Consider the following 23,652-nt stretch of genomic DNA (forward strand, 5'->3'; position numbering starts at 1 on the left):
AGATGTGCGATGAGAGAAAAAGTGAGAAAAGGGCTTTTTCAGAAAAATAGAGCTTGAGGGCCGAGTGATGTGAGGATCACGAATGAGAGAGGGTGGGGAACAATACCCGGTGAAACAGGCTCCCTGTGCACGTCTGTGTGTCGTGTCTTTTGTTTTGATTGTCTCGATTCTTGCTTTGAGTCGTTCCGAGCGTGTCTCAATGTGTTTAGGTTGTTTTACTTTGTTTTTCCTTTGTTGAGTGGTGTTTCGGTTGTGTGCCTTTTATTTCCGTGTTGAGTTGTCTTACTGTGTGCAGTCGTAGGCTCGATACCCGGTCAAGAGCTCATTTATCAATTCCAAAATAAAATCGTTTTGTGCTCCGAGTGCCGTGCCGTTCTCCACATTTGTGCAAAACAAGAATTTGTTCTTTCTTAAAACCGCAGGGTTCAACCCAGGTCAGGCAAGAACAGTAAAACAAGGACCTATCTGAAGCTATATGGGTTCCAGACTACAAAGCAAAAGCAAAAGAGGAAATGTCGGGTATCTGAGTGTGTTTCAACTTCAGTAAATTCCGAGACTACATTCCGTGTATACCCCTTCAAGTCTTGCCAGAGCTCCGAAGTATGAGTGTGCCTCTACCTCAAGCTCAAGATCGAGTCTGCTTCAAGCCAAAATGGCAATCGAAGTGCTCCCTCAGAAAACCAGCCCCTGCCAGATGCATCTTGGCTGTGTTTGCAATGAGTTCCTAGGAGACCAACTGCGACGGTGGAAACTAGAGTTCGGACATCTATTGCCTAGAACGCAAAGGTTCGGAATTTCCGAGACTAAAGTCTGGTTTAAATACCCAGGGGTCTATCCTCGGCTTGAAATCTGTATGGCAGCCCCATAGATTGAGATAGCATGTGAATGCGCCTCGATTCTGGATACTGAATCAACCTAGTCTGTCACCCCGTTGGAGAATAGGGAAAGTTGTGAACATAACCAGGAAGGAAAGGTAGTAACCGCGGTTTAGGAGTACAGTCAAGAAAGTGCAAGAAGAACCCACTCTTTTAAGCTCAAAAGGTTTCTGCGGAATTTTCAACTCATGACTTCGATGTGTAGCTCATCGTCGGTTGGTATGCACGAGGTGTATCCTTTTTGGAATGTATCATGACCCCTCCGAGAGGTAAATCGGAGGTTGCGTTTGGAAATTGGTCTACTTAAGGCTTGTATTCCCTTGTTCGACATTTTGTTTCAAATATGCGCTGTCACGCACACTCCACTTGCATTGTTATGCATCCTTCCACCCGCATTGTTATGCACTTCTCATGCTTGCATTGTGATACACGTTCCAATTGCATTGTTATGCACCCACTTCACTAGCATTGTTATGATCATTCGTTGCATTGTTATGCACATCTATCTAGCATTGTTATGATCATTCGTTGCATTGTTATGCACATCTATCTAGCATTGTTATGCTCATTCGTTGCATTGTTATGCACATCTATCTAGCATTGTTATGCTCATTCGTTGCATTGTTATGCACATCTATCTAGCATTGTTATGCTCATTCGTTGCATTGTTACGCACATTTATCTAGCATTGTTATGCTCATTGCTTGCATTTTTATGCACATCTATCTAGCATTGTTATGCTCATTACTTGCATTGTTATGTACACTTCACCTGCATCGTTATGCACCTTTTCACTTACGATTGTCGTCTTTTCTCCTCTCGCATGCGATGCGTTAGGGCATCTTTGGTTTCGAACATTCGGATGAGTTCCGGTGTTCATTCATCTCTTTTCTCCCTTGCATGTGATATGCTGAGAGGTTTTCTCTTGTGTGTGATACGCTGAGAAATTTATCTTTCCTCCCTTGCATGTGATATGTTGAGAGGTTTTCTCTTGCGTGTGATACGCTGGGAAGTTTCCCTTCTCTCTCTTGCATGTGATATGCTGAGAGGTTTTCTCTTGTGTGTGATACGCTGAGAAATTTATCTTTCCTCCCTTGCGTGTGATATGCTGAGAGGTTTTCTTTTGCGTGTGATACGCTGAGAAGTTTCCCTTTTCTCTCTTGCATGTGATATGCTGAGAGGTTTTCTCTTGTGTGTGATACGCTGAGAAATTTATCTTTCCTCCCTTGCATGTGATATGCTGAGAGGTTTTCTCTTGCGTGTGATATGCTGGGAAGTTTCCCTTTTCTCTCTTGCATGTGATATGTTGAGAGGTTTTCTCTTGCATGTGATACGCTGAGAAATTTATCTTTCCTCCCTTGCATGTGATATGCTGAGAGGTTTTCTCTTGCGTGTGATACGCTGAGAAGTTTCTCTTTTCTCCCTTGCATGTGATATGCTGAGAGGTTTTCTCTTGCGTGTGATACGTTGAGAAGTTTACCTTTCCTCTCTTGCGTGTGATACGCTGAGAGGTTTACCTTCTTCCTCTCCTATGTGTGATACGCAGAGAGATGTTGTGTGTAAGACTCCGGGTATTCTCGGTAGTCGATTTTAGCCTTCTCCGCGTGAGATGCAGTGAGAATTGCACGATTTTCTTACATCCTTCTGCATGAAATGTAGTTAGATTTGTATTCACTTGCTTAAAACTGTTGCATGGTATGCTTCATTACAGCTTTCTTTGCATGATCATAAGTTATGTTCAGCTTCTTGCATTGGCTTTGCATTTTGCCCCCCCTGCCTGTGGGCCTGCCTGCGGGCACATCTCTGCTTACTTTGTACGTTTGTCTAAGTCTTCGGCCTTGTCAAAAATGGGTCGTCTCTGGGCTTTGACATTCACTCCCGTCACTTGTGACTTTCGAGTTCTGTCAAAGAGGGGCAACTGTAGACACCCCATTTTTGACCGACCTTGAGACTCAGACGTCACCAGTTGAGCACTTGGTGATATTGCATAATGTGCTCGTTCAGAAGTTTCAGAGTTGCGGCCGTGAGCCCTGCCTCCGGACTTGCGAACCCTCTTTTGTGCTTTGCCTCGGTTTGCGAACCAGGTTCGGTTTTCTTTGTTTCTTTTCCTGAGGGGAGGGAGAGGTCCCGTAGACCATCTCTCAGTGGCCGTGGGCTACATTTGGTGGCCGTAGGCCATTTTGCCCATTTCGGAGCCCGGTTTCCGGTTTTTCGGGACCGTTGGCCGTGTGCCTCGGTTCGGGACCGCTTAACCATCTCCATTTGCTCTAAATTTTGGCATACATCTTATTTTCTCCCTTTCAAGGGACACTGGGGCCTGAGAAACCCACTTCGTGGCCGAACGCCACTTTCGGTGCTTGGCAGCCCATTTCCGGGACCCCGAACTGCGTGTTTTGGCCCCCGAACATTCGTTTTGCATCGGTTTTCATTCGTTTTTGGCAGGTACCTCTGTTTCATCACTAGGAAGGTCATGGAAGGGTGGGAGGCCAGCAATTGTTTCAACAACCAGTTTTTTACTCCTCCGGCGCCCTCCGACACCCGTTTTTCGCACTTCGGGGCCAATGTTGAACACCTTGGAGCCATTTTCTTCAAACCCAAGCCACATATTTGTGTTGTACACACATGGGAGGACCCTAAAAGTTCATGGCCGGCCACTAATTCCAATTGACCCTTTTGAACCCCTCCTTCCGGGCCAATGTTGAACACCTTGGGGCCACTTTCTTGAACTTTCAACCACATATTTGTGTTGTACACACATGGGAGGACCCTAAAAGTTTATGGCCGGCCATTAATTCCATTTGAACCTTTTGAACCCCTCCTCAAAATGGCTTGTTCTCTCTCCTGTTTTAGAGTTTCCAAATTCGAACCACAGGGTTGTGAAGAGGAGACCTGGGAGGCCACCAATATGTGGTGGCCGGCCACTATTTTAACTTGACCCTTTTGACCCCTAGCTGGCCGGCTAGGGGGGGTGGCCGGCCGGCCACTTCCAAGCCCAATAGGTGGCCGGCCATGTTCCTCTCTCCTTCCACTTTACAGCTGTGTAGCCCTTTCCCCCAGAAAATATCCCAATCCGGGGGATATTTTGTGGGGGAAAACTTGCCTATTTTCCCCCACCTTTTGCCCCTCCTTTACTCCCCTCTTCTTGTCCATATAACCAGCTGGTGGCATCACATTTAGGCCATGTTTGTTTGGGCGGACTGGATTAGCATTCCCAAGACTCATAGTCCTAGGACTACGAATCCGTTAGATTATGTATCCTATCTTAACTAATAGTCAAGTTTAAAATAATTAATCCGTACTTCAATTGTTTAACCAAACATCGGATTAATAATTTTATTGGACTATTAATCCAATCCCAAGCTCATGTCCACCCAAACAAACATGACCTTAGGGGTTAGAAAATTTGTTCTTCAAGCCTCAAGACACAAAGCTCCCTCAATCTCTCTCATTTTCCTAAAAATCCCTAAGTCCTATACCTTGTTTTCTTCATCACCACCAAGCTCTACCACCACCAATCCATTTCGGCAGCAAGAGGAGGAATTCCAGCAGCTAAAAGGCAACAAATTTGGTCCAAGAATCAACAAAAGCTTTGGTCTTCAAGGGTGAGTGACATTTCTCCTCTTTTGACCCTTTTTCTTGATCCATTTGTAAGCCCTATATGCTTATTGCTTCAAGCTCCGGCCCTAACTGAAAGTGTCCTTCTTTTGAGCTCATTTTCACTTTTCATTAAGGACTCAACCCTGTTTGAGCCCTCCATGATGCACTTGTTTCATTGATCCTCTTATATGTCATAATCTTGCATGCTATTTTTGGCCCATGAGTAATCTGTTTTTGAGCATGATGTAATCTGTGAATGTGCTTATTTTGGGCCCTTCTTCAACATTGTTGAAGGGCCCCTCACCATTTGATGCCTCCATGTGCCACTTGTAGTTATATCCCTTATTTGGCCCCCATTTTTGCATAAATTGGCAGCCCCCCTTGCTTCTGTTTTTGGCTTTTTCACAGAACTGAAAGTGGCCTTATTTTGGCCTATACTTCATGTTTCATTAACATTTTTTTCTTTTTGGTGATTATTTTGTATACTTCATGTTACAGCACCTTTTGAGCCTCAATCTTGTGCCTTTTTTTAGCATGTTTGTATATTGATTTGAGGCTTTCCATATACTGTAAACATTCATATTTTTGGTCCCTCTTCAATGTTGTAGAAGGAAATTTTTCAGTTTGGATTTTTCTTATATCACTTGCTTCATTACCCCTCTCTTGGCCCCTATTCTTGCATGCCATTTTTGCCCTACCTATGCTTGCTGTTTGGCCATGTTTATAACTGTGAAAGTGCCTTTTTTGGGACTGCCTAGCTTCTGTCTTTGCATTACATGTCCATTTCGTGCATGTTTGGCATAGCTATAGGCCATTTCGGGTGCCTAAATTCGCATTTCGGGACTATTCCATGCATTTGGTGCCATTTCGCCTCATTTCGGGACTGTTTTCCCCCATATTTTAGTGCTGAAATCCCATTAGAATGATTGCTTTCCATTTCCATGTCATTTGCATTGCGTATGCCATTGCCTCGGTTTGCGTGCCCGTGTGCACGCATTTCGAGGCACTTCATTTTCATCCTTCGGCATCCTATGTGAGTGTGGCTGAGGCTCACTCATGTTGGTATAAGCCCATATCTTGTTTTCATGTCATTTGCATTGCGTATGCCATTGCCTCGGTTTGCGTGCCCGTGTGCACGCATTTCGGGGCACTTCATTTTCATCCATCGGCATCCTATGTGAGTGTGGCTGAGGCTCACTCATGTTGGTATAAGCCCATATCTTGTTTTCATGTCATTTGCATTGCGTATGCCATTGCCTCGGTTTGCGTGCCCGTGTGCACGCATTTCGAGGCACTTTATTTTCATCCTTCGGCATCCTATGTGAGTGTAGCTGAGGCTCACTCATGTTGGTATAAGCCCATATCTTGTTTTCATGTCATTTGCATTGCATATATCATCGCCTCGATTTGCGTGCCCGTGTGCACGCACTTCGAGGCATTTCATTTTCATCCTTCGGCATCCTATGTGAGTGCGGCTGAGGCTCACTCATGTTAGTATAAGCCCATATCTTGTTTCCATGCCATTGCATTGCGTATGCCATCGCCTCGGTTTGCGTGCCCGTGTGCACGCATTTCGAAGTACTTCATTTTCATCTATCGGCCTCTTATGTGAGTGTGGCTGAGGCTCTCTCATGTTAGTATAAGTCCATGTTGCATTTTCCATGCCATTGCATTGCACATGCCATTGCCTCGGTATGCGTGCCCGTGTGCACGCATTTCGAGACACTTCATTTTCATCTACCGGCCTCTTATGTGAGTGTGGCTGAGGCTCTCTCATGTTAGTGTAAGCCCATATCATATTTCTCTATCATTTGCATTGCGTATGCCATCGCCTCGGTTTGCGTGCCCGTGTGCACGCATTTCGAGACATCTCATTTTCTTAGCATTGTGTATGTTAGGATTGTATCTTAGTTGCATTTTATGCTTGTCATGCATATTGCATTGTGTTCGGAATAGGAGTTAGCCCGGGCACGGGAAACGAGGTGCATTTCGTACTCCGAGTGACGGAATGTATCTCAATTCCCCAGTCACCGACACTCCGGATTATCCATGATGGAGTTAGGTTTTAGCTGTGTTTTCATGTGCATTCATCCTATATTGAATTGTGCATTTCGACTCCTCGGCCATCATGCCTCAGTATGCGTGATTGGTGGCACGAGGATCGAGGCATGCATATATTTGTGAAAATACATTGCTATGCCCCTTTCCTGCTCTCTGTTGCAGCAAAATGAAGAATCAGCAACTTTTCGGGACTTGGCACGCGTTTCAAGAATAACTGCTAAACAGAGGCTAATTGGGGCATCTCGGTGGATTTCCGCGCAAGACAACCCGGATATGCATCATCCATCAGAAGCAAGGCAGTCCTTGGCTTGCATGCCAGTTTTATTCATTTTCTTAGTTGATTTGTTAATTAATTAGGAATTTGTATATTATTTGGACTGTACTATTCTTTCATTTGGGACTGTATTATTTATTTGGACCCTCTGCGCGAGGGCATAACTGTAATAAGTGTGCGTGTGTGTGTTGTATGTCTTCCAACACCACGTCTTTCTCCCTTTTATTTACCTGCTTATAATGGTTAGATTAGGCCATATTTCAATCAGCATACAGTATGACAGCATGTTTGCATCATTCATCTGTTTTGCATGCACCGGGCTCGGCGCACCATACTAACTGCATCGTACTTTCAATTCCAAATTGAATACATGTTAGTTGTAAAATTTCATATGCCATGTTTAGAATAGCCGAGCCTGCTATAGTTGCATTTTTGCATGTGTTGCATTAGGCATTTTTGTATACTTAGGATCATGCATGATTTCTAATGTAGTTTCTATTTTGGCTTGGAGTACTATGTAAGTTCTATGCTTTAGCATCCTTGCATGTGTGTGAGTGACTGCCATGAATAGCATGCTTATCATGAGGCTAATTGCTTATGTGATATAACTGCCTGAGTGCCTGTGGGTGAAGGTTGGGTTATTTGAATTGGAATAATTCATCAAATGTATGTTTCAAGCCCACTAGATAGTGGCAAAATCATGTTTTCTAAGCCCACCCGAGGGTGGCAAATCCACGTCTTAGCCTACTTGCGGGTAGCACCATCAAACCACTTTCAAATAAACAAACATGAAAGGTTTTGTTCCAATTCAGGCAACTCAGTCTATACTTGTATGCTGTGCGCATCACATAGTAATCTAGGCTAATAACCGGAATAAGAACACACAATGTTTTCAAAAATAGATATCGTGGTTAGTAGAGGCCGATCTTTGATCGGGCGAGTGGGGGTGCTCACGAAGTGACCTTCCCCAATCGTACCCAAGTTCCCGAGCCGAGGCAACTTTGGTGATGACGGACACGTGACCTTTGGCACCGAGTCAGGGTTTCCTAAATTTCCCATTTAAAAAACATTTAGGTGGCGACTCTGTATCTGGCAAAGCAGTCCATGTTTGGCACTTCTTTCAAAAATCTGTTTTTTCTCAAAACGATTTGCCGGATTTGGACTCTTTGGTTCAGACTTAGAACAGTGACAAATTTGAGAGTCCTGAGCTGTAGTGACCCCAAAATGAACAGAACGGGAGCTCACCCTCCCGGGGCGTTCGGGGACGTCTACACCTGTCTATAAACCGGGCTAAAGTTTTATCTTTTCAGCCGAGCTAAAAACCCTTTAGCCTTTCCAGCCGAGCTAAAACTCTGAAGCCTTTAAAGCCGAGCTATATACTTTTAACCCTCCTAGTCGAGCTAAACTTAAGCCGAGTTGTGCTTGTCCGGTCACAACGTCCCTTCAATCACAGAAACTGAATCAATTCTCATCCCTATGACACGTGGCATGCTGATATTGGCTTACTGCAGCTGTCGCGCCGCCCTCGTACTCCGTAAAATTTGAACAGTTCCGCCCATTTTCGTCCTTCCTATATCCCAAAACAATACTTTCGTCCTTTGAATCACCCTCGTCGATCTGTTTCAAGCTCTTCTCTCTCTTTTTGCCTCCACTGTTCTCCATCCTTTGCAACTGTGAAGCTCGTATTCGCTGCTATTTTCTACTTCCATTTCCTTCTCTTCACCTGGTAAGTTTTTCAAACCTGTTTTGCTTTTGTGGTCTTTGCATTTTCTTTTTTTCATTCTTGGCACACTGTTTTTGTTTTTGCAAAACATATTTTCTTGCTCTACCTTGCGTTTTCTAGGAAAAAACTTCATAAGAACCCCATAAACTTCATGAAGCTATCTGCAGAACACTTAGTTTGATCCACAATTACCATATAACCGAACTAAAAAGTAGTTTGTAGTCAATGTCATTCTATCAGACTACTTAACCGAACTAGCACTCCATGTTGGCACCAGTAGTTTTAATAAGTCAAACCACTTCTTGATAGACCTTAGCCGAGGTAAACGAACCGAACTAAGTCTGAACTTAGCATACTAGGAAACCTTAATTTCGACCGATCTAGGTCTTTGGGGCTAAACTAGCTTTCTTAGTTTTTAGACCGAACTCAAAAAGCTGCCCCTAGGCGCTCAACCGGTCTAATGTTACCTACTAATCTATCCAAGCTACCAAGCACCTTGTTGAAACCGAGATAGAACCTGTAGCATCCACATAGCCGAAGTAGGACTCCTATTCTTGCTTTTATTTTGTAGCACGGTCCAATGATCTATGCTTAACCCCTTTATTTTTCACTTTGCAAACTTAGGTTGCCCAGGTACACCACTGCGCGCTCAACCGAGCTACTGAGCACAATTTTGCGACCGAACTAAATTATCCATAACTTAAAAAATAAATGGGGAAGTATAGGTTTTTGGTAGAAACCCCTGGTGGCCTGGCCGAATTCCGAAGGGATTACAACATCCCTGACGACGTCTAACTTATTCTGGCCGAACAAGATACCCTTCCATGGGGAAAAGAGGGCTATGTACCTTTCACCCTCCTATCAATAATAGAAACCGGACTAAGATTCCCCATTCAACCCTTGATTTGTGAATTCCTAAGACAAACCAGAATATGCCCAACTCAGCTTTTCACCAATTCTTACCGTATAATAATGGGAATAGCCGAACTAAACCGCCGTGCTGGTCTTAACCTCGGTCTAGCCGAAATACTCCACCAATACTCCATTGGCTCCAAAGATGACGGCTGGGTCTACTACCTTAGGATACGCCGTCGCAGAGAAAAAATAATAAAAGATACGCCGGATAAGGACCTAAACGATGATGACTTTTTCTGGGTGTCTGGCAATTTTGAAGACCAGCAAGCCCAGATCCCTGGCCGAAGTATAAACTGGAATAAAGGAGAACCTGGTATAATTACTTCGGTTTTTGGCATGCTTTGCTTTATTTCGGTTACCTGCTCCTGAACCGAACTAACAGTTTGTCTTCTTTATGCAGATTCAGCCCATCTTCAATCTTTGTATAGTTACCCCAACCTGAACACGCTTCGTGCCGCACTACGTTTTCCAGAAAGAAGTTGGGCCAAACTTCTTAATTTTGAGCCGACATACCGTTACAGCGGTCACCGAAAAGCCAGAGTAACTGACTTTCTGTTGGAGGATGCCCTCAAACCAGACCCAACTTTGCCCCAAATTATCCTGGTCTCTCTCACAGTCGAACAAGAAATGGCAAAGAGAAACAGAGTCAGGGCCCTCTTGACCGAAACCAACAGACCCGAAAGTACCGCCACCAAGCCAAACGCAACAGGCCGTTGTGGCTGTTCCTTCTCAACAGCCTTCTTCATCTCGGGTGAACAAGCGTGCCCGGACTAGCCAAACCGAGCAGCGTCTTGTGGACGAAGATGAGACCATTCTTCCGCCACCAAGCCTTCCACCGAGCCCTCAGCCGGAGCGATCTGACCAATCTAGCTCTTCCAAGTGGGCACCCAAGCTCATTTTCCAGAACCGAGATATCCAGGACACCGACTCGGTGGTCGCAGAGAAGGATCACGTACTGGCCTTCAATCTGGCCAAGAGTGTGTGTCTTCCAAAAGACATGGAGCACCACCACAACCAACTGAACACCGAACTGAAGTCCATCCGGTCTTCAACGAAATCAATGATTCTGGTAAGTAGGTTTTTTCGATCTTTCTAATTCTTCCAAGTTTTAGCTCGGTTAAAAGAAACAATTCTTTTGCAGGCCATTCAGAAAAAAAATATCACTCACAGGCAAGTGTTGGAGCTAAGGAAAATAACTAGGCAAGCCATGGCGGAAGTCGAAGCCAAGACTGCCGAACTAAATCAATCCCAATAGAGGACGACCGAGCTGGAGGCCGAGATAACTCGCCTAACCGGACTAGTTACCTCGACTAATTCTGACAAACAAAGAGCACTAACCGAGATGAAAGACAAGTATTTGCGGGAATTGGCAAAACTTGAGGGTGTTAAGGACGCCGAAATAAACGTTTTGAAGAAGAAAGCTGAAGATGTTGAGCAGAAGGGCTTCAAGGAAGGCGAAGTTGCATACATCCAGCAATGTGAAGCTGCGAAGGACTTGTTCTTCAAGTGCGGCTGGAGGGGTGCTGTGGAGCAGCTCGGTTGCGGTCCCGACATCGAGGTCTACAATGCTCCTCAGTATTTTATTCCGGCCTCACTGGCGGAGTATGCAGCCGATCTTCAGAAGCAATTCCTTGAAGCGTCTGACGACGACGATGAAGAGAATGAGCCAACTGACACTCCGGTTGACAATGTTCCAGCTAACCAATCAGTTCGGGCGGAGCTTGCGGTAGAAGATCTGACCATTGAGCAACCTGCTGAAACCGAGCTCCAGGCCGAGACCGAGCTCCCAACTCAAACTGTAATTCCATCTGAAACCGGACTTCGGGTTGATGCCGAGCTAGATGTCGAAATAGATGACCCTTTTAGCGGATTTTGTATTTTTTCTTTTTCTTGTTGCTTTTTGCTCTTGTAACCGGGCTATGGCCCCCCCTTTGTAATTGCTTTGAACTTGATTAATGAGAATCATCTTTGTTAGGTTTTATTCTTGGCAAATCCGTTTGACAAAACTCCTTTCAGTTATATTTATTTTCGCACCTTTTATTTCAGTGAGGCTATGACTGTTTAGATGCGAATCCAACCTGAATTGTGCTTTTCAGAGAAGTTTGTGATGCTAATGCTTTCAAGATTGCCACTTCGCTGATTATGACGGGGATCGAGCTGCCCGGTCAGCTCGCGGGGGTCGAGGGGGCAGCGCCCCTTGGCGGGTCCGGGGCAGCGCCACGGCGGGGTCGAGGGGCAGCGCCCCCGAAGCAAAATGCAAAAATGCATTCCAAGTTGCCTGTCCGCTCGAGCGGACATACCAGCGCTCGAGCGGAGAATCCCTGGTCCCAGCAGTTTTGGTCGCCTGCAAAAGTACTGAGATGTGTGATTTCGTGCTCGAGCGGGTTTTATAGCGCTCGAGCGGACCTCTGTTATATCACGCGCATATTTTGCTGAAGACGCTCGAGCGGGCTGTTGGGCGCTCGAGCGGAGATTGCAGGACAGATTCTATAAATTCGCGTGTTGGGTCAGATTTTAGGATTACTACTCCAGATCTTCTTTTTGGGTTCTAGGGTTTATATCTGGGGATAGTTTGTGAGTTTTCTTTGATGTTTTATTGAGTATTCAACTCATGGTTTAAAGAGAGTACATCAAAGGTTTTGTTTGCTATACAAAAGAAAGAGTTGTTCTTCGGTGGATTCTGAAGAATTCGAGCCTGAAGCTTTGGTGGATTCCGGGGTGGCTCATCGTAAAGACAATTACGAGGTGAAGACGGGTTGGAAGAGGCACATAGAGGTTGGTTCAATTAGGCGTGGATTCGCTAGGTAATTGAGAGTATACTTGTGTAATTCCTTTAATTCTTCTTAGTGGATTGTTTTGTGGCTGTTGCCCGTGGTTTTTTTTATCACAGTTGGAGGTGTCCAATTGTGATTTTTTCCACGTTAAAATTGTTGTGTCTCTTTGTCTTGATTGTTTGATTGGGATTGTTATATTCTGCTTAAAATTGATACATAATCACAAATCAACATCTAGGGGATTTCTAGATTTTTCAATCTTCTTTTGTACTAACTGTTATTCCGGTTTAAATACTTTATTCCGGTCCTAGCTTATCAATCTGACTAGGCTAACTTGCTCACCACTCTTTAGTTGATAAAAATACTGTGGCTGAAGAGTAATAAGAGTTGGTTTTAATCCAGCCAACCACTCTTCAGCCATATCCTTACTTCGGCTGAAGAGTAATAAAAGTTGGTTTAATCCAGCCAACCACTCTTCAGCCCATAACCTTACTTCGGCTGAGGAGTAACAAAAGTTGGTTTAATCCAGCCAACCACGTCTTCAGCCATACCCTTACTTTGGCTGAAGAGTAACAAAAGTTGGTTTAATCCAGCCAACCACTCTTCAGCCATACCCTTACTTCGGCTGAAAAGTAACAAAAGTTGGTTCAATCCAGCTAATCACGTCTTCAGCCATACCCTTACTTTGGCTGAAGAGTAACAAAAGTTGGTTTAGTCTAGCCAACCTCTAAGTTAGTTTTTCCAGCCAACTTAGAATAGAATGTTTGGTTATTCCGACCAAACGTCCTACAGCCTGGATCCTTATCCTGGGCTTAGGAAGGGTGTTGGTTTAATCCAGCCAACCTCTAAGTTAGTTTTTCCAGCCAACTTAGAATAAAATGTTTGGTTATTCTGACCAAACGTCCTGTAGCCTGGATCCTTATCCTGGGCTTAGGAAGGATGTTGGTTTTTCCAGCCAACCTTTAGATTGGTTTTTCCAGCCAACCTAAAGTAAAATGTTTGGTTATTCCGACCAAACGTCCAGCAGCCTGGATCCTTATCATGGGCTTAGGAAAGGTGTTGGTTTAATCCAGCCAACCTCTAAGTTGGTTTTTTCAGCCAGCTTAGAATAAAATGTTTGCAATGTTCCTAACTTCACTAAAACTAAATTTTACAGAAAACAATTATGCTGAAAAAAATCGACTTGTTTTTATTGAGAAAAGAGAAAATTACACATGTTTGTAAGGGGAAAGCTAAAAATAAAATAACTTGAGATTGGCGGTGTTCCATGGCCTGGGGATTGCTTTGCCGTCCTTGTCTTCTAGGTGGTATGCCCCTTTGCCTGCTAACCCAACCACTTTGTAAGGACCTTCCCAAGTAGGCCCTAGCTTGCCATCTCCTGGCACAAGGGTGTTTCCCATTACTTTGCGCAGCACCCAATCTCCGATTTTGAATTGCCTTGGATGCACTGTTTTGTTGTATTTCCTGGATAACTCTTGTTAATATGAGGCAATGTGGACTAGTGCTTTTTCTCTTCTTTCTTCGGCGAGGTCGAGCTCCAATGCTATGGCTTCTCCATTCAGGTCTGGATCAAAATTTTCGCTTCGAATTGTGGGGAGGCCAACTTCCAGTGGGATTACTACTTCCATGCCGTAGGCTAAGGAGAATGGTGTTTCTCCTGTTGATCGTCGAGGTGTGGTGCAGTAAACCCATAAAACATGAGGAAGTTCCTCCGCCCACTTGCCTTTTGCCTTCTCTAACCTTTTCTTCAGTCCATCCAAGACAACCTTGTTTGATGCTTCTGCTTGGCCATTTTCTTGAGGATATGCTGGTGTAGAATTGTAGAACTCTATCTTGTATTCTTCACAAAATCTTCTAAAGATTTTGCCATCAAACTGGGTGCCGTTGTCTGATATGAGGGCTTTAGGTATGCCGAATCGAGTAATGATATTTTTCCAGACGAACTTCTTCACATCTTTTTCCTTGATTGATGCCAATGCTTATGCTTCCACCCACTTTGTGAAGTAGTCTGCTGCTGCGAGAAAGAACTTCCTGTTTCCGGGCGCTGTTGGAAGTGGTCCTACTATGTCCAAGCCCCACATTGCAAAAGGCCATGGGCTGGTCAATGGTAGGAGTTCTCTGGCTGGCTGATGTATTTGATGTGCGAACTTCTGACATTTCTCGCACTTTTTCACATACTTCTCTGAGTCTGCTTGCATGTATGGCCACCAGTATCCTTGCGAAATGGCTCTGTAAGCTAACGATCTTCCTCCTTGGTGGCTTCCGCACACCCCTTCGTGTATTTCGAACAAGAATGCTTCTACTTTGCTGGGTTGGACACACTTTAGATAAGGTCCTAAGAATGACTTCTTATATAACGCCATGGATGGGGAGAGTCAAAATCGCTGCGACATCGCTCAAATTTTGTTGGCTTCTTTCTTGTCTTCCGGTAAGATGCCGTCTTTTAAGAACAGTATAATGGGATCCATCCATGAGGGGCCTAGCTCGGCGCAACATACCTCTTCTGCTTGGGGGTCTTCAATGCTTGGCCTTGGTAGGTAATCAATTAGTAGTGGGTGAGGGATGGAAGTATCTACCATTGAAGCGAAGCCTGCTAGTTCGTCTGCTCTGCTGTTTTCCTCCCTGCCAATCTGTTCTATCCTCACTACTTCAAATTTCTTGATCTCTATTCTGACCAATTCTTGGTACTTGGCCATCCTACCATCCTTTGCGTCATAGTCGCCAGAAATTTGGTTTACCACCAGCTGTGAGTCGTTGTAGACCATTAGTTCGATGGCCTTCATGTAGAATGCTGTTTTGAGTCCTGCAAGAAGTGCTTCATACTCCGCTTCGTTGTTTGATGCTGGGAAGCCAAGGTTGATTGCTTGCTCCACAACCAGGCCGTCTGGTGAGATGAGGACTATGCCAAGCCCTGCACCATGCCAGTTGGATGCTCCATCCACAAAGAGCTTCCACATCTCTCCAACGAATAATTTCCAGCAAGTGGAGGGGTCAGATGATGTCATCGGGTCAAGAATGTTGTTGGTGTTTTCTTCAAGGTCCATGCTTGCAGTCTGCCCCTCGCTATCTGATTGTACCAAGTCTTTATTTTTGGTGAGTCTTGGTTCAGTATAGCTTGGTTTTCTTCTTCCTTGCTATCTTTAGTCTGGTCTACCATGGAATCTAATTGAATATCCTGCACCAGGGGTTGCGCTATTCCGGCGTCAATTTCTATTCCTGGTTTGGTTGTATCAGTCAGGTCGACTGGACAGATATGATGACTTCCTGGGGTGAATTCTGCAACAAATTTTGCCAAAGCTTGGGCCTTTATCGCGGTCCTGGGTTGGAACTTGATGTCGAATTGTCCCAACTCAACTGCCCATTTCAAGATTCGCTCAGAAAAGTTTGCCCTCTCAAACAGAGCTTTTAATGGGAAAGCTGTGAGGACAACTATGGTATGGGCGTGAAAGTAGTGCGACAACTTCCTTGAGGCCATCATCAAGGCCAATGCCAGTTTTTCCAGTGGCAAATACCTTGTTTCGGCTCCGAACAATGTCTTGCTAACATAATAGATGGGCAGATGTTGAATTCCTTCCGCACGAACCAACACTACGCTAATTGCGTGCTGAGAGACTGCCAGGTACAGGAAGAGTTCTTCTCCAGGTATTGGGGTGACCAGCAATGGTGGAGAAGACATGTATTCTTTCAAGCTTTCCAGAGCTTGGTCGCATTCTTCGTCCCATTCGAACTTGGCGTTTAGTGCATGGAAGAATGGTCGTAGTCTATCCGATGACCGGCTTATGAACCGATTGAGCGCAGCTGCCATGTCGATGAGATACTGCACTTCTTTTACTGAGTTTGGTCTCTCCAAATCCTGGATTGCTTTGATCTGGGAGGGGTCTACTTCTATACCCCGGTTGGTCACAAGGAAGCCCAGGAATTTGCCAGATCCTACTCCGAACGCACACTTGGATGCATTGAGGCGCAACTTGTGTTTCTTCAGGATCTCAAACATCTCGCCTAGGTCCTTGAGATGGTCATTCTCATCCTTGCTCTTGACCACCATGTCGTCGATGTAAGCCTCCATTGTTCTGCCTAACAATGGTTCAAACATCTTGGTGACCATCCGTTTGAATGTTGCCCCTGCGTTCTTTAGGCCAAAGGGCATAACCTTGTAACAGTATAGTCCTCTTGGAGTTGTAAAGGATGTGACCTCTTGGTCTGGTTCATGCATGGCGATTTGATGGTAGCCTCTGTATGCATCCAGAAAGCTAAGTTGGTTGTGCCCCGCCGTTAGGTTGACCAGTTGATCTATCCGTGGTAGAGGAAAACTGTCTTTCGGACATGCCTTGTTGACTGCTTTGTAGTCGACACAGACACGCCACTTACCATTCTTTTTTGGCACCATAACTATGTTCGAGATCCATCTTGGGTAGTGCACCTCTATGATTGCTCCTACCTCCAGTAGGTTTCCTACTTCTTCAGCCACTATCTCGGCATGGTGGAGTGCCGATCTACGGGTGCGTTGAATGATTGGTCTGGCGGATGGGTGGACATTGAGTTGGTGACAGATGAAGTTGGGATCAATGCCTGGCATGTCGTATGGTGTCCAGGCAAACACTTCGATATTAGAGGTTAAAAATTCCAAGACCTCTAATGTCTCAGTGCTGGACAATGATGAACCAAGCAAAAAGAACTTATCCGGGTTCTTTTCATCTATTCTTACGTCTATCATGTCTTCCACCGCTTTCTGATTAGCTGCTTTGCCTACATCTGCGAACAGTTCATTGCTCTCAGGTTCTTCCACCGAATGAACGTATCCTTTGGCAGCGCGGCTGCCATTCACCGTGATAAAGCATTGCTTGGACATAATCTGATCTCCATAGACCTCTTCAATTACACCGGTGTTGTTGGGGAACCGCATTACTTGGTGGTAGGATGATGCCACCGATCGCATGGCATGCAGCCATGTTCTGCCCAAGATGATGTTATAAGTGGAGGGGACCTTTAATACCCAGAACTCTACTTGTTTCGTCATGCTTCCTGCCTTGACTGGGAGGATTATTTTGCCAACGGGCCATTCTGGCATGGAGTTGAATCCAATCAGGGGAGATACGGCAGGTGCCAAGTCTTTATCTTGTAACTTCAACTGTTTAAAGGTGTCGTAGTACATTATTTCACATGAACTGCCTTGACCTATCAAAATCCACTTGACGTCAAAATCCTTGACTCGGAGAGTGACAACCAAGGCATCATTGTGAGGGCAATATATCCTTGCCAAGTCCTTATCCAAAAAAGACATGACGTTCGTGGCCTCTGTCTTCTCCTTCTTGATGGCAGGTTGGGCACTTTGTACCTTTCTTAAATGCTCAGCCTTTTTTATTGATCCTCTGAGCTCGCATACACGCTCGGGTTCGAAAACTCCATGTATCACATTGATAACGCCTTGAGGTAGGGCGTCGATTGGCATTCCGTTGGGGTTATTATGGTCCTGGGGGGCTAGTTGGGCCCTTCCTTCAATGTATTTATCCAGGTGACCTGCTGTCACCTACTCCTCCAGGTGCTGTCTCAATGGCGTGCAATTTTCAGTGCAGTGCCCCTTTTCTTTGTGGAAGGTGCACCGTGATCTTTCGTCATAGTCCTTCTGAGCTTCCCCAAGCTTAGCTGGCCATCTGACGAAAGGCTCATCCCGTATTTCACTTAGAATTCGGTAGATCGGTTTCTTGAAGACCGTGGTTATGGCAGTGCGGACTCTCAACCATCTTTTATCCTGGTCCTCGTCGTTGTCTCGTCTGCCTCGTCTGTTTTTGCTTGGATAGTCTACCGTGTTGACCTTTGCTGAGGCCTTTTTCTCTGGTACTGTGGTCATGCCAGATTTTGTTTTGGCACGTGCGCCATCCTCTTCTACCCTGATGTGCTGATGCACTCTTTCCATCAAGGCTTCCATAGTGAGGGGTGGTGTCATGGTGATTGAGTCCCTTAATCTATTCCCGACCGGAAGGCCTCTCTTGTATTGTGCAATGGCGAGATTGGTGGGACAGTCCCCAATCTGGTTGAATGTCTCCCAGTAACGACTATTGTAGGACCTTAATGTCTCTTTTTCGCCCATGTCGATGGAGAGTAGCTGGTCAATCTCCACTGGGGTTTTGGTGTTTGTTTTGAACCTTGTGACAAACGCCTCGGCCAATTGCGCCCAGGAGGCTATGCTGCCTTCTGGAAGTTTTTCAAACCAAGTCAAGCCTAGATTGCCAAGGCTTGACGGGAAGAGGATGCACATTAGAGCCTCGTTTCGCCGATATACCGCCATAACCTGGCGGAAGTGGCTTAGGTGAATATAGGGGTCCGTCTTCCCCTCGTATGTAGTGAATTTGGGCTGAAGGAAGCCTGTAGGTAGGGGTGCGTTTTCAATTACCGGAACGAACGGCGAGGTCTGCAGCCTTGCTAATGCTTTGTCCGTCGGTTCGTAGGCAGGGCGTGGTAATGGCATTCCAATCTCGACGTTTCCATGCGATTGAGGAGCCAATCGTTGAAGGGCAGAAACTCTGCGAGGGTCACGTGCCCTAGTGTCCTCCTTCCATCGTGCCTTTTCTTCCAGCATGATCCGCAAATCGGATGATCTGGGCAACTCCGTCTATTTGGATGATGTTTGGTGTGAGTGTGAGGGTCGGTAGGTACTTCCCTCTGTGTAAGACCTCAATGATCTCGTTCTCTCAGACCTGGAGTAATGAGTTATGGAGGTTCTAGACTGAGTATCGCCTGTCCTGAGGCTTCTACTCTCTGCTTGTGACGGTGTGGAATGCCTTCCATGGTCTTCTGAGCGGCGAGAGGGCGTCTTGTATTTGCGCCCCTCTCCTGTCGCCACTCCTTTTCCCTTCATCTATCGCTTCAAAACCTCCATGTCTGCCACCATCTTCCTTATTAATTCGTCTTGCTCCTTCACGCGGTCCTCCAGAACTTGAGGATCAATCCTCCGCCTTTGCCTGTCAGGACTTTGTGAACGAGAGTGACGGGGGCTGTTAGTCCGCCTCCCCCTAGTATCCCTCCTAGGGTTATGTCGTTGGGGCTCCAAGTCCGCCATGGGAGGGATAGAAGGTAGTCCTTCACGCCTTGCACCCCCATCTAGTGTTTGCCCGTCGATGGCGGACTGTGATAAATCTTCATTGTGCGCCATTGTTCCTAAAGAGGTAAAGCTTGATCAAGAGGTTTTGTTCTTATCTGAATTCCCACAGACGGCGCCAATTGTACGGGAAGAAATAAACCTTCTCGTATAATCCTGTTGATCAAGTCTGCGCTCCTCTAAACGTCGTCGCTCTATTCCTTGAAAACACAAACGTGAGCTAACCGGCGGGTGTGTGCCGGAAACCCCTCCGATGTCTAAGTCAGCAAAATAGACAAGTAGGCAAAAAGCTCTGTGTATCAAAGAACCAAAGTTGTGTTATCTCTCCATAGGTGATGTTTGTGAGCTTTTATAGGTTCCGTGTGGCACAATCCAAGTAGGACTCTTACTCCTCCATGTAGAGTCCTCCTAGGATTCATACTCCTGAAAGATAATGCTTATTCTTCAACACCTCCCTCACTGCTTAAACCAAGTGAGATGGTTTTGCCATGGTTGGATTCCACTATGACCGAGGTAAGCATGGCTTATGCTAAGCCGCAGACTAGACCGAGCTAACTTTAGTTCGGTTCTTCCAATCATTGCTCTTACCTAGGTTTCTCCTAGCCCCAACCATGGTGTGATCAGACCGAGCTATCAAACAGCAAGGTTCTGGCCGAGATAGCCTCGATAAGCCAAGACCGGACTAACTTTGAGTACGGCAACCGGGCTATGTTCAAAGCTTCCTTTAGACCGGAGTAACCTCAAGATTCTTTCGGACCGGAGTAACTTTATACCCCTCTTGGGCCGGAGTAACTTTACACCTCTCTTGGGCCGGAGTAACTTCATGGCCTTTTTACTCAGTCCTTCGCAACGTGGCCCATAACGGCCTATTACCCAGCTCGGCCCAATTTATAAGTATAAATTACCCTCTTACATGCGAACTCGTCCATGTTTTTCTTTACCCATCAGTTGTCCAAATGCATCATTTGGGCCCTTATTTGATAAATTTGCATTTAAGGTTGTCCTCTCATTCATTTCATCCTATAAGGTTGCAAAAAACACAACTTAATATATACATTTCAATAACTCAACACTATAATGTGGAAATTTTAACTAATCTACAAGTTCAAATGGACATAATTATTTGGTACATACTATCATTGCTTTCGTTGCCTCAGGGGTTCCTGTCTCCTTTGTATAACATACTTTAAACATGTGAGCACAAGTTGGAGAGTGTCCCAACTTATTTTTCTACAGAATAATATATTCCAAAATATAAATTATATCATTATGTCACATTATGTATACCTTATCATATTAAATATAACACATGAAAAGATGAATTAACCTGCTCCTTTCGAACACGTGGAAAGCTTTGTGTTCCAGTAGTATGATTATACTTTCGCTCTGCACGACTTGCTTTGTTTTTATCACTTTGTGCCTAAAATTACAAATGCATAAATTAATGGTGTCCAAACTACAACAAGTAAAATAACATATAATGATCAGATCGAGTATACCTTTACTTCTTCGATGGCCCAATACTTAAGAAGGTGTTCCCACTGATCAGCATATACTCTACTATCTTTATAATGCTTTTGTTCATCAAAACTCAAGTGGTTCTTATAATAATTTTTCTTTATGTTTGCCTTCCAGTCTTTTAACTTCTTACCAGAGCACTTCATAACCCACTTCCTAGCATGACTTGGAAGATCAAACTTTGACTGAAAAGAGAGAGAGAGAGAGAGAGAGAGAGAGAGAAGAATACAATAATAAAAAAATTAATCTTCCCACATAAAAAATTAAAAATAAACAAACATATAAAGAGTGTTGTTTTAATCACATTACTCACGTTTACTATTTTTCACATGTGATCATCTTTCGCACAATATTGTGTCATTTACCTGTACAAATGCCCATATGTGATCTTTGTAATGTTTTGGGACTTTATGCCAATTCTTGTAAGTGAGTGGTGCATTTTTCCCATCACGCACAATAGTTCCAATGAACGATGATAACTTTGTTGCCAATTTGTCATCAGGTTGGCCAAGTTTGTTCCAATTGACTGTTAGGCACTCATCATCATGAGTACCCCAAATATTACGCATTTGCGTGGGACCTCTAGTTTTCTTTTGTCCACTAGCACTATCCAGTTATAATAAATAAATAAATAAATAATAATAATAATAAATTATATACGAAGAAATAATAACATTTTTATAAGGTTTGAACTTGTATACCTGCATTATCATTGGGTTGACTAGAATTTGGCTGTATCTCAGATGGAGCTGACTCACTAAACTCACCAGCATTACCTGAGCGAAACTGAAGATATGGGTCCATAGGCCTTTTGCTTTATAGATGAATCCTAATATGATTCAAGTAAAATAGACAAATCAAATTGTAAATTTAGAATGATCCAAATAAATTATTTGCAAATGAACAAAATACTTGAAGAAAATTAACAAAAAAAAAAATAAAAATAAATTGTGAATTCACCTTTATTGCGTTGCTATCTTGGTAGTGACTAAATGTAACATATAGTGAATAAATATTTTGTAGCCACATATGCAAATCACATAGTTAAATTAAAAACGCCTTATTCATTCTTCAAACAATCAATTAAATTAACAAAAACAATGATAAAGAAAGAGAACAAAATGAAACTATAGAATTGTTTTCAAATATAAATAACTAGCAATGTTCAATAAGTTTAACAGTCACATAAGATCTAATTCTTCCTCATCTCCATCATCATGAACATTGTTGTCTCTCAACACCTGAGAAAGTGGTGCATCTACAATTGCAGCAGGCATGTCTGTCCAAACCAAATCAAAATTATTGTCCCCATCACCACTTTGTGTATTACATACAACACTCTGCAAGTACGCCTCCACATTGTCCACAAAAGACCCTGCATTCATATCATAAAAATCTCTTGGATTTATCTTGATAGCAACTTGCCAATCTTTGTGTTTCAGGTCTTCTACATACATTACCTGTTCTGCTTGAGAAGCCAACACAAAAGGCTCAAAGTCTTTCATTAATCGTGCAAAATTGACTAGTGTGCAATCTTTATCTTGTCTTTTCCCTGATTGTGACACCCATTCACCTTTAAATAACACGACCCTCTTCCCAAACAAATAATCTAACTCAATTATATCTGTTAACACGCCATAAAATGTAACATCTCCAGAGACCGGATTTCCATCTCTACCACTTGCAAAGCTTCGTGTTTTTGCCGTGACAATAATCCCACTATTTTGAGTTTTTCTCTTTCGCTCAATCTCCTTAGTATAGAACCTAAAACCATTTATCAAGTATCGCTTATATTTTGTGAAAATTCTATTTAGACCATGAGCCAAACATCTAAGCTCTTCAGTTATTTGACTATCCCCTGCATTATGCAATTCCTCAACCTATTTTGAAACAATTGACGACATAACTTTTGTAAGTGTGGAATGAAATTGAAGTTAATATCAAATCAAATTTTAAGGAACTTCAAAACACTGCTTACATGTTTATCAAACCATGTTGGAAATGTTTCACTATGAATGCGATCAATGGCCATTTCACGAAGACGTGGATTTTGTATGGAAACAAGTCTATGGTGTTGTTTGTATGCCATATAAAAGATTTGTAAGGGTGTGGCAAAAGTATGTAAAATAATAATAATAATGATAATAATAATAATAATAATAATAATAATAATAATAATAATAATAATAATAATAATGAAATTGATTACAGATGTCGAGTGTCTTACTCAATAAATTTGTTGACTGTCTCACAATTAAATAGCACATATCGATGTGCCTTTTCTTTTGTGCCATCATCCATTGTGTCTATCACGCCCTTACCTAATGGTCGGCTAGGCATTGAGAAAATAGATAATCTTTCGATACCATTACCCCCCTCATCATAATTTCGAGACATCCGGTTGAATCGTGTCTCAACACCTTCCATATACCTCGAGCAAAATGTCAAGCATTCATTTGCAAGGTATCCTTTTGCCATACTACCCTCCGGTCGACTTCTATTTCGCACATATGACTTTAATCTACTCAAGTACCTATGTTTTGGTAAGTTCAAAAAACAAAATTTTGAATGATGTTCGATAATAATAAAAGTAAAATATAATAACGATGGTAAAGAAATATGTAATTTAATATAAACTTTACCTCTCAACAGAATACATCCAACGATAATGCACAGGTCCTGCTAATCTAGCCTCAGATGCTAAGTGAACCACCAAATGCACCATAATGTCAAAAAAGTTAGGGGGAAATATTTTTTCAAACTTACAAAGTGTTATCGGAATTTGCCTTTCAAGACGCATAAAGTCTTGTGCCAAACCA

This window comes from Camellia sinensis, chromosome 12, assembly GCF_055761805.1.
Source record: "Camellia sinensis isolate YWXY chromosome 12, ASM5576180v1, whole genome shotgun sequence".
Lineage (NCBI taxonomy): Eukaryota > Viridiplantae > Streptophyta > Magnoliopsida > Ericales > Theaceae > Camellia > Camellia sinensis.